Source organism: Crocodylus porosus, unplaced genomic scaffold (genome assembly GCF_001723895.1).
Source record: "Crocodylus porosus isolate Cpor-Errol unplaced genomic scaffold, CroPor_comp1, whole genome shotgun sequence".
Taxonomy (NCBI): domain Eukaryota; kingdom Metazoa; phylum Chordata; order Crocodylia; family Crocodylidae; genus Crocodylus; species Crocodylus porosus.
The window spans coordinates 11243379-11255915 of record NW_017728926.1 but is presented as its reverse complement, the minus strand read 5'-3'; the positions used below and the strand labels follow the sequence as shown (position 1 = coordinate 11255915).

The following is a 12537-nucleotide window of genomic DNA, read 5'->3' as shown; positions in this document are numbered from 1 at the left end:
TTTAGTCCCAAGTCAGTCCACATACAGCATGAATGTGCTTTAATGCCTGCACGTGTAGATGCTGGCCTATTCCCGCTTACTGCTCAGTAACTTACTGTGCAATAAATTTACTCCAGCATAAATGCATGTGTGGACACGTCCAGCATGCATTTTTGGTGAGACGATGCCTGCATCCTTCATCTGGAGAGGAGGATTCCTCCATCCAGATGGAATGATTTCTAATTATTATCTGAGGGCTCGGGTAATTCCACAGAGCTTCTGCTAACCCAGTTATTGCATTAACAGCATGTCCAAAGGGACTGTTTGTTTCTTCCCCTTCTAATCAGATTAGTGAAAGTGGTTCTTCTACACTTCTATAATCCCAGCCTTCATTAACCCTACTGAGAGCTCCCCTCTACCCTCCTTCTCATTCATACCCACTGGGTGGCCTAGAAAACATTATCGGTAGGTAGAGTCCTCTCTGCTTAGCTTTGGACTGAGAAATGAGGGGCTGGAAGAGTCCTATAGGGCTCATTGCCTGTCTCAGAAGACTACATTTCAAGCTTTCAGAGAACTGCATTTGTTTCCTCGTACAGCCTCATCTCGTACCAGCTTTGGCTCCACTAAAGGGCTTTGGCACCGACTTGATTAAGTGCAGGATCAAGCCTTGCAGGTATTTTAGGCAAAGAGAGGAGTAAGTCCTATCGGTTCTTGGTTTAAAGATTTTAACATACAGATCATTAATACAGCGATACCAAAGAACTATTATATGGACAGAGACCAGATTATTGGATCACACTTCATAATAAGGGCACTGTAATTGAAGTGAAATTAGTTTGATTGCAATATAGTTATGAAATGTAATTACCAAATAATTACTACTAGTTCATATAATTGGAAAGTTCCTGGATGAGCAGAAATAATCACTGTGCAGTACAATAGATTGAACATATCAGGATCATAATGTGGTATGTATGAAGCAGCACACAGAAGGGAAATAACTCAGTCTTGGCGTTGGCTTTCCAGTTCTGCAAATCATGCACTGACAGCTCTCTTATGAGGGGCTGACACGATTTTCTTCTCCTTGTTGGAGGTGAGGTTTCTTGGTCTCTTGGCTGGGGGAGGTTTCTAGCATCGACGTGGATTTATACCTGTGTTTCATTGCTCCTTTTCACCACCCTGGTGCTATCAAAGTGACTTGTGTTTGGGCTGGGTGAATCTTCAGAGCCTGGCACCCCTTCCCAAAGGCAGATGTGACCACTGTATCCCATTGATATGGGACATGGGAGACTGAAAGACAGAAAGGAAGAGAGATAAAAATCTGCGGCGATGGATGGACAGACAGACATGGGGAACTATGGGGAGAAGCAGATGGGCACAGACGCAGACAGGCAGAGACTGTCGTATGATGAATTCATAAGACTTGATTTTTGACATCGCATTTGCTCGCCGGCAGGCAGCCAACTGCAGTGTCACAAACAGAAGTATTTATGACTCCGCCGCAGTGCATAGGGAACAAGTTTATCATTCAAACACAAATGCCTAGAAATAGTAGCAAGGGAACAGGAAAATGGGAAGAGGAGAGGAAGACAAAAGACAGAGGCAGAGAGGTGACGAGAGGGCCAGGCGAGTGGGGGACGGTCATTAACTGCTTAGTACCAGACGTTGCCACGCGCGTTCCAAATCACACATAAATTAAGAGTGCAATTCGGTCCTGGCTTTTGGTGAGCCGAGCATCCCTCTGGAGGTTTATGATGTTGCTACGACCCTTTGATAGAATTACAACGCTAGAGCATTCAGTCGGGGCTATATTATTCCCGTGGTTCTGCGTTGCTCTGTTCCCCGCTCCTTGTCATGACATCATTGCCGGGTTGATAAGGATGTAAACACCTGTTTATTATGAATCCAATTACAGCCTCTCCCATCGCATAAATCACCCATTTAATTCCCTTTCAGAAACATTTCTGTCCTAAGTGAGGAAAATACCACTATTTATTTCTGTCATGAATCTTCCATGCTGCATAAATATTTATTAATCTAGGGGTGGCCAGGCGTCTTCTTAATACAATGGCTCACATAGGAGCGGAGCCCTTTTGCTGAACCGAACAAAAACGCTGCTTGGAAAGGGTGAATAATATCCCAAAATCTGCACCTTCCTACTCAGCAGATGTGCTCCCCGGCAGCGTTCGGCGTCACATCTGCTCTCTCCGGTGACTCAAATATGCCTCTATTTTTACGTGCTGATCTCTATTACAGTAGCACCAAGCCCAAGGCAGGGCATGCCAGGCTAGATCTACCACTCCAAAGTTTTGCAGGCTGAACCGTGGGATTAGATCGCACCCCCCGCGCCTGCAAGACCGTCTCTCTACTGTGTCTTCGCTGTGGGGCTCTGCTGACATTGTTATGCTGGCACGGCTAGCGAGGCAGAGGCCCTGTAGTGCACATACATCTAGACAGAGATGTTGGCTGGCTACATGGCAAGGCAAGGTGTGATTGTGGCATGGACTGGCATATCCTGGCGAACCTCGATCTAAGCAGATAGCAATAGCAGAAAAAAAATGCAGCAATGTGGACTACAGCTGGGGTTTGATAACTAGATGCATACCCATCTAGGATCCCCAAGAGGGGCTCATACAGCCTGCTGAAGGCTGCACCACCATGAGTGTGTCCACACTGTGCATAGGGTGCTCTCAACTCACCGCACCGCGCAGCAAAGTTGCTCCAGGGCACCCCTCCAGCCCCACCACTATCCTCCAATGCAGAGGGCCAAGGTCTGAAGAGCACCGGCTGGAAGCTGTGAGGGAGCGGGAAACTAAGAGTATCATGGGAGCCATATGGGTATAACCCTGTGTCTTCACTGCCATCGCGACCTGTGCTCCCTACCCACGTGACACTCATTTGCTGTGCAGGCACACCCCTAGCGACACACAGTCTGAGCCCTGAAGACCACGCCACCCAAATAAGTTAGCATCCTTCACCTCTTGGTGCCCATTCCCCATCTTTAAACTCAGCATAGCGGCCTGCCCCTCTCTTAGGACGTTCAACTCTTTGGAAGAAGGAGCACCTCGAGAGTATATATACAGCACCGAGCACCTGGGCTTCTTCCGTGCTATTGCAATCCCTATAACACGCCTAGTAACGCTTCCACAAGCTCAGCTGAGCCCCAGGTGCTAACTAACTGAACAGCCCAGCTTCCCAGGACGAGCCCGTGGCTAGTCAATCCTCTTCCCTGTCGCTTTTCAGATCTATATTGGCACAAAAACTTGGGATGGAGCGGGGCTGTACAGTTAAAAGGCTAAGCTACAGGAGAGCAAGTGAGATGCAGAGAGAGCTGCGGCCCTGGCCATCGACTGAAACGGAGGAAAAGCAGCAACCCAGAGAATTGGACTGTTTATTTTTGACCCATTATTGATGCCATTAAGCACAAAAGGCCATAATGCTCGAGACAGATTTAGGAAAGGGGGGACGGGGGGAGAATCATTTTAGAGAAGGGCTTTCAAGCTGAGACGACATGTGAAAGAGAGAGAGCATTTATGCCAAAATCAATGGCCTTTACCAGTAATTTTCTGCATCTCTTTTGTCACAACGGCAGATGTGTGCGTCTGGAAAAGCTCTCTCCCTCAGAGCCAAGCACAGTGCTGGGTTTGGCCCCGCACACCTTCGGCAGACGCCCTGTTGCTCTGCCAGGGGTGCCCTCCACGTGTGGTTTTGTCCCGCTCCATTGCAGAATGGATTCTGTCTCTGTCTCACCCACTTTGCTGCTCTAGTATTTAACCCTCCCTGCTCTTGAAGTCTAGCGTTTGCCTTCCGATCTAAGGTGTTATTCCTCCCCTGGGAATCCGGAGAAAGTCTCAGTGCTCATCTCCAGTTCCCACTTCTTCTGATGCCGGCTGTTGCTCCTGCTGTCTTGCATCACACGCACGCTCCCACGCACACCTTCTCGCCGATATGTGCAGGCACCCCTCTCTCGCACATACGCGCTGTCCTGTTCACACACCTGCTATAGGCCTGCACCGCTCTGGTCCTCTCTCGCACGCACCCAGGATCCATCAGTCACTGTGGGGGCCTCTCCTGTGCACACCAGCTCATGTGCATGCTCACTCACCAGCTCTCTTGCACACTCCTTCGTGCACACAGGGGCAATCGCACAGCTCAGAGACTGTGTCCCTTTCCTCTGCAATCCTCACATGGGCAGAGCCAAACCCAGCCTTTGCAAGCCGATGCAGCGATGAGGGCGATACTGGGCATGACGATTATATGTGCTCCATTTGCCAATTGTGGAGCCCCAACAATGCGGCGTGTGGAATAAAGCAATTGTCTATCAAGCAAACTGAAGCTTAAACAGCTGCTCTCGGTCACTCTGGTGTCACCACATATGCAACCAGAGGCCTCTCTTTCTCTCTCTCGCTAATACATAACTCTCCTTTTAAAAATTTCCATTCACTGGACTGTAACCCTGACAACCTGATTTTCTCCTGTCCAGCAAATTGTGCAGTCATTTGCATTGGTGCAAAGGGCAGGGAAAAGCACCTGCACTCTGTTTTATCAGCACTTTACCCCTCACTTTGCATTGGTGTCAGTGGCTCCAGAGAGCCAGGCAATGCGAAACCTGTCATGCTTCGCTTGGGGGACTTTGCCCATGGTTTGGTTTGAAGGTCTGCCAGGTTAGGTCTGGAGGCATAGAGGAGGGGGTAGGATGGGACTACAGGGTCTTGTGACACTCCCCTGGGTGCCAAAGTTGGACAGAGCAAAGGGAAATCATGCAAAAATATATCTGAATCACTGCAGGAAAGAATAGAAATGGCTCTAGGATTTTGTAAATATGACTGCAATCAGCAATGCAGACATTGTGCGCTGTGCCTGAAGAGCACTTGGGCACATTAGACACGATTAAAGTAGTTTAATCCTTCACTAATCCGAGGCCAGTATGCACTGGACCCATTTTCAGGCACGGCGTAGAGCAACCAAAAGGCTGCTCTGATTTGCACCTGCTTGCAACCACCTCCATTCATCGAGAACTGGGAGGACACTCCTATTTGCTGCTGATCGCACCTCCTGAGACGGCAGCCAGGAGCTGGGTAAAGGCAGAGCCGTCATGACAGTGTGCCATGACCGCTGTATTCTTTACTACGGGTAGACTCCTCCAAAGGTTGAATCCGCCAGGTTTCTCCAGTTGCAACCGATGGTGGGTCAGAGCGCTGAGAAAGGTAGCAGTAGAGAATAACCCCATGGGGAGAGGTGCAGGGGCTTGGGATTTAATATACATATGTGCCAAGTTCCTTAAATCCTTTACATCATCTGTTTTTTTTCCACTGAAAATGAAAATGCTTTTGAATAGTAGTATTTTTTTTAATGGAGTGACGCTTTCAATCTTGCTTTTTTTTTTTTTTTAATGCCTGAATCTTGGGCTGACTTCCTTCCAGAAACGCTTCCATTGCACAGTCCAACCCACAAGCTCCCAAGTACGCTGGTATAAAACATTTTAATTGTGGGGCCAGGAAAAAGCAGAGAATAATAGAGTATTAAGAGTTATACAATACAATTAAGGCAGTGAGCGCCAACAGAAAAAATGGTTGGTCAAGGGTGATACGAGGAAGTCTCTCTATAAATTAACTGTAACTAGTCTATATGCACCACTGCTGATCTAGCAGGGAGGAAAGTACATTGCGTTCCTGAGAAGTAAGAGAGAAGAAGGAAAAGAAAAATGAAGGAAGCATAATAGGAACCAAAGCAGCCTAGTTTCTCCTCCTGCATCTCCCACCTCCCCTGCAATTCTCATTTTCCTGCCCTGAGTTTCCCTGTCCCAAGCTCAGGTACCACAGAGATGGGCAACCCGCAGCTAGATACAGAGAGCAAGGAGAACGCATCAAGCTCGGTACCAGGAAAAAACAGATTCGGTTCCACCTCCTGAGCCTCCTGCTCCTATTTTCAGCCCCAATTACAACCCCACAGCATATGAGGTCCCAGAGCCCGAGCAGCCCAGGAAGTAAGTGGCACCCTGTTTCTTCTGACCCCCTCCCAGTTGCAATGTCTAGCCCCCCTACCTCCCGAGGCTCTCCATCAGCAAGGACTGCACTAATACGGTGCAGCAGCCAGGCTGTGGTAGAGCCAGCCTGGTTGCATTATCCAGGGGGAAGCTGATTTCCTAGCTTTCGCTCCTTCCCTGCTCTTCTGTTAAACCAATTTGTATTATCACTAGTTGGCTCTTGGGCACTTGTAATGAGATGACTCTTCTTTAGATGCTTTGGCGCCACGTTAGCACTGAACTGTGAGGGGGGCTAATGTTCTGCCTGCCATTGTGTACTGCTCTGCACCATTTGTTGCAATAAACTGCATTCATCCTCTCTGCATTTGTAGATCTGCATCTGCTGGTGGAAGTGCTCTCTGAGACGCTTACCTGAACTTGCAACGGCTTTAAAGTGGCAGCGTAGCGACAAACTGATCTCTCTTTCCTGGACTGTTTTGCTGGGCGGACCTCTCACTGGTCACTGGTTCCTTCATCCCACTGGGATCCCCGGGTATACTGCCCACGTCTGAAGTGCCAGGCCTAGCGTAAGGCATCAGGCTCAGCTCTTTGGAAAGGTGTCAAAAACCCTCCTGCATGCCCGCTAGGAGTTCACTCGAAACTGGGCTGCAGAAGTGCGATTAATCCAAGCGTCCTGTCCGTGCATTAGGTACCAGACACACAAGGCCAGATGTACGGGAGCTCAGCACCCCAAATGGAGCTGTGGACTCAGCTCCCATTGAGGCATCTAAAATGGGGCCAGATTTTCAATAATCTTCCCAGTCAAGAGCTGCCATTGTGACACCAAACGCCAAAAAGTTAGATTCCTGCGGTGCTCCCCAGTTTGGAAACGCGATCCTGATTGCGGGGGCTGAGAGCTCTTTGGCAGATTCCAGCTTTATTTTTGATGGTATATGTAATCTCCACAATACTTGGAAGGGAGAATGAGACACCGGAAATGGTCCTTGAACCCAACGTCAGGGCAGGACAGAGAATCGAGGGGCGATGGCCAGCCCCTAGATATCTCACCGAGAGCAATGTCTGCGCTGCACAGCCCACCATTCATCTAGCACGTGGATCTCTACTGTGCACTACATATCCCACCAAGACCCTCCTTGCCGCATGGAGCAGACCAGGTGCACAAGCTTGCCATAAAACCTTTGCTTTCTCTTAGTTAAAAAGGTCTTCATTTTATTATGACTCCAGGCTGTTTTATTACATGATAAAAGTTCATTTATCCAAAAAACCTTGTCTGCTATGTCCCTAGACCAGCACAGCTACAACCTACACCCCTCCAGCCCCACCACTATCCTCCAACGCAGAGGGCCGAGGTCTGAAGAGCACCGGCTGGAAGCTGTGAGGGAGTGGGAAACTAAGAGTATCATGGGAGCCATATGGGTATAACCCTGTGTCTTCACTGCCATCGCGACCTGTGCTCCCTACCCACGTGACACTCATTTGCTGTGCAGGCACACCCCTAGCGACACACAGTCTGAGCCCTGAAGACCACGCCACCCAAATAAGTTAGCATCCTTCACCTCTTGGTGCCCATTCCCCATCTTTAAACTCAGCATAGCGGCCTGCCCCTCTCTTAGGACGTTCAACTCTTTGGAAGAAGGAGCACCTCGAGAGTATATATACAGCACCGAGCACCTGGGCTTCTTCCGTGCTATTGCAATCCCTATAACACGCCTAGTAACGCTTCCACAAGCTCAGCTGAGCCCCAGGTGCTAACTAACTGAACAGCCCAGCTTCCCAGGACGAGCCCGTGGCTAGTCAATCCTCTTCCCTGTCGCTTTTCAGATCTATATTGGCACAAAAACTTGGGATGGAGCGGGGCTGTACAGTTAAAAGGCTAAGCTACAGGAGAGCAAGTGAGATGCAGAGAGAGCTGCGGCCCTGGCCATCGACTGAAACGGAGGAAAAGCAGCAACCCAGAGAATTGGACTGTTTATTTTTGACCCATTATCGATGCCATTAAGCACAAAAGGCCATAATGCTCGAGACAGATTTAGGAAAGCGGGGAGGGGGAGAGAAACATTTTAGAGAAGGGCTTTCAAGCTGAGACGACATGTGAAAGAGAGAGAGCATGTATGCCAAACGTGCGTCATTTTGTTGCATCCCCAGCCCCTGGATTGCATCTGGTTGCTCCCTGCATCTGACTGTAACAGGTTAGGGGCACGGTTTCCAAAGCCCCTCAGCATATTCCGAAATACCTGGCCACAAACCTTACTGGGGGTGTGGGTGGGGGCTGGACGCACAAAAGCACAGTCCTAAGATTAACTCCGAGCCCGCTGTGACTTAAAGCTAGAGCGAACCCAGGGACTCACTTTACACAGGTCCGTGACCAGCCATCGGACGGCAGCGACCCACAATCTCGCATCGACCCAGACTGAGCTCCGATCAGTGACCTGCAAGTCGACCGGCTCCACACCTGCTTCCCGGTCCCCCTCGGTCATCCGTGGCCTCCTCGTCGCCTGCTCCACCAGCTCAGAAGCGAAGCAGTGGCTCGGAGTAGGCAAAGCTGCATTATGCGAAGGGAGAAGTCAAGGAGACGGGACCAAAAAAGAAAAAGAGCAAACAAAGCACACAACCGCTCAGAGCACACCCACCTTCAGAGAGATGGGCTATGATCTGAAAAAACAAATTTCAGGAAACGCATCCGGACAGCAAGAAATTAAAGAAACCGCCCGGCGCTCGGCACACTCGGAGGGAGGACGTGACAGACGAGGGAGGCAGGGGCGCGAGCCGCTCTTCCGCGCTGGGGAGATAAAGCCAGAGACGCTGCTTAAGCGGAAATGCATGTTAGCACCCCCTCTCCTCCCAGCCCCTGTGCTCATCCACTTCGGAGACTTTGAAGATGGAAGGGAAAATTGCATCAAAGAGCTGAATAATTTCATTAAATATGAACCTCCGAGGAGAGGATGAGGTCTCAGAACAAGAAATGAAGATGCTGCCAGCAGCCTTTCAAGTCGGCAAGAATGGCAAAACTCTGCCACTCATCTTTCACCTCTATCAGGAGCCAGGAGAACAGAGCCCCATGTCTCCTGCGACAGAGGGAGCGGTGCAGAGCCCGGAGACCTGACGCCAGAAGTTTGGAGGACACAGCCCATCTCCTCCCACCCTAAATAATCCACACATTTCAGCACCAAAGCTGTGAGGTTATGGCCTGGATGGGGAGGCCTGTACAACCAGGCCAAAAAATTCCTGGGAGAAGGCACTTGGGCTATTTCGTGACATATGCCCAAACCTAGAAGGGCAGAGGCAACACCAAAGAAGAGAAGTAAAGCTTTGAGGATTGAAATCTTTGCAGCTCTTTGCATTACGGTTGCATTTCAGCTTGTGTTTGCAGCAAAGATTCAGGGTGGTTGGTTGTAGCCCTGTTGGTCTAAGGACATAGGCCCAGGCAACGTTCTTCGCAGAGATGTGATTTCTTATATTAGACCAACTTGATCGTTGGGAAAATAGTTCTTTGTAAGCTTTTGGGCACAAACGCCCTTCTTCAGGCCTGAAAGCTTGCAAAGAACTATTTTTTCAACTTTTTAGTTGGTCCAATAAAAGAGATCACATCTACCCAAAGAACCTTGTCTGAGCAAAGATATGGGCACGTTGCAATAACTCTAGTTGATAAAGTTGCCCACCTCTGGACGGACGAGCCAGGCACAGGTGACGGGGACACAAACTATTCCTTAGATAACCCACAGGTCCGTACATATTGCTGCACCTCTCTTCCTCCTCTGCAGGGCTGGCCAGCCACTGTTACAGAGCCTGGCTTTTCTGCTCAAGCTCTGAAGAAATTCATGGTTTCAGCTCTGGAGCTGCCTGCTTCAAAGTCACCACGTGTTGAGGTGGAGGCGGCTCCGTTCCACAGGCAGCAGTGAATGAAGAAGCTAAAGTAGTAGGTGAATGCTTAAAACAGTTGAAAGGGAAAAAAAACCCTCTATTGCCAGCAATGCTGAATTAAGATTAGGATGCTGACTCCTTGATTTATTCTCCAACTGCTCGATGACAGGGGACTGTGTTAAGCTCAGGGATTTTAGTGGACAGAGGCTATGCTGTGAATATGTGAGAAGGGAGGTTGCAAGGTTGAAGTCATTTTTTAGCAGAAAGTTCAGCAACAAACTGGTATTTCCATCAACTCACTTCAGTCAGAGCCTGGCTCCAAACTGCAGGGTGCACTTGTGGATGCAGATCACGATGGGTGAGTCGCCGTGCGTGCACAGGGGGCAAAGTGGTATACACGCATGCATACACACCCCTGGGACATCAGCGTGCAAAGCAGCAAACTTGGTGACATCTTGTTGCATAAAAGATGGCATCCGTGTTGGAAAAACCAAGGAAGAGGTTTTGTTTGTTACTGGTGCCATGTTGCAGGGCAAGGCAGGCCAGGATTGTCCTTTTCGACCTATTGAAACTTGTGCCTTCATTCAGTGCAAGGCTTCCTTCTGGGGAATTTGCTCCTCTTTCCAGCAAACACACTTCCCCTTAGCTAGTTTTGGGGCACTTTGGCGTCAAATATGTATAAAGGCAAGCAAACTTCTGTGGGTAGATGTGATATCTTTTATTAGACCAATTGAGTAGTTGGAAAAGCCAAAAAATCCCAAATACCTATAAATATACATCTAGCGTTGAAGCGCAAACTGTGTGGGACAACCTCAAAGCAAAGAGATTTGAAGATGAAATGCTTCTCATTATCAAAAAGCCGGCTTAATTCCACCGAGTCTCTGCTTAAGCGTTTGTTCCCGTCTCACACAAGAGCTCTGCTTGTTTCCTTTTTCTACAAGGAGTTTAGCAAAAACAGCTTTTTTCTCTGACTGTATCCCAGCTGAATTGAGTGGTGGGGAGGTACCAGGCAACTCGAGGGGACTCGTTGGCCAGTGTTTCCTTCAAGCCCTGGGGCCAAACGTGTCCTCGCTCATCAGGGGAAACGTCCGGTGGATGCCTGTACACGTTGCAGAACCAGTTGGTGCAATGCAGCAAAATTGGCACATGGGACAGATGTAGCTCAGGACTGAGGCATGTTGGCAGCGCTGGTGATGGGGAGCAGGGAGGCTGGAGGGCGAGGTGGAAGTGCTTTGCCTTGAGAAAGACCCTTAACGTGGAGCAGCTCCCGCCCCATCCAAGCAGAGGTGTCCTGCAAGGAAGCCCTAATTCCTGCTCACTGCCCCTAATCAAGGGGCTTTACCTCCTGTTGGGCTCCCGCTCCAACAGGCAGGTCACTGCCACCCACGTGCCGGGCAGGGCTCAGGCTATTCACATTTCCCAAAGGCTGGCACTGGTGTGAAGGGCGTTTAACTGCAGGTGTTGACTGGGGCTGCAAAGAAAGTATTTTAGCAGGGCAAAATGTGTGATGACGGCTGCAGCCTGGAGCTGCGGAGGGAGCTTTGTCTGTAGAACCGCGCTAAACAGCAAGCAGGGTTTTGCGGGCGGCTCGGGGCTCTGAGAAGCCTTTCCCTTTAGCATGGAGGGGCTCTCGGGCCCTGTCTTGCTGCATCAGACCTCCAGAGTCAGGTAATCAGATGCCTTATGATTGCCCCAGTGGAACTGGGCACACGAACGAGGGGACCAGGTTTCAAGCCAGCATCCTGAGGGGTCTCGACTTGAGGCTGGACCCCAGAGGTTTTCATAGTTTCACATATAAGCTAAATACAGTTTGAGAGACATAGGTAGGAAGACCCAGGGAGCAAGTACACTGAGGGCAAATTAATTTTATACACCTATTTATCGATATTAAGAAAAGGTCTGGCAGTCGGGAAGAGCCTGGAGCTGGCTGGATAGTCAACAGACAGCAATTAAGCGTTCTTCTGTCTGACTTCACGATACCCTCTCCCTATACATATTTATTAGTCTTTCCTCCTACAGCCTTCTAGACCCCAGAAAAATGACAGCTAACCTTTAACAGGCTACTGCAATTGCTGTTTTCAGCTTATTATCATTTACCTCCGTGCATCGCCCGGCCATCTTGGTGACCGCCTTTACACTTCCAGGTCCTTTTAAGTCCTGAAGTCCCATCTCCAAATCAACTTGACCGTCCCGCCACACACATTTGTGCTCAAGTGATAAACAAGTGACTGCATCTACCCCAAATCACAGGACTAAATTCAGTTTGACCAACTATTCACCCTGTTGATAATATATGCATCAGTCCTATTATTCTTAGGGTTTCTCTACTTGGCATGACTGCATGCTACATTTTTATTCTCCAGGCTACCAACCCTTCCCCCAGTTTGTCATCCCTTCTTGGGAACAGCAGCCAAGCCATTTTATTTGAATAGCTCAGAAAAGCACGGTACCGGCCTGGATTGTGTCAAGTAGTCAAGCAAACTGCTTTAATTCCCCAAGGTCTGTGTAATACAATACAAGCCCGGAGGAAGGGAACAAACCAAGGTCTATTTCTATGGGCCGAGGACGTGCTGGGAACAAAAAAATACTGAGCGCAGCAGCCAAGAGCCCATCACAAATGGATTTGCATCGTCTCCAGGAATTGCACCGAACAAGCCTTCTCCCAACGGTCCACGTGGACGGGCTGAGATGTCAGTCAAGGAACTGGGACT

General features: G+C 49.3%; 1 long non-coding RNA gene across 1 annotated transcript in view; it reads right to left on the bottom strand.

The window, feature by feature from the left end:
* Window positions 1-772: 772 nt before the first annotated feature.
* LOC109314350 overlaps window positions 773-12537 on the bottom strand; it is a 39232-nt gene continuing 27467 nt past the window's right edge. The window contains exon 2 of the long non-coding RNA XR_002102273.1: window positions 773-1239. This is a non-coding gene — a long non-coding RNA (uncharacterized LOC109314350). The remainder of the gene's footprint in view (window positions 1240-12537) is intronic.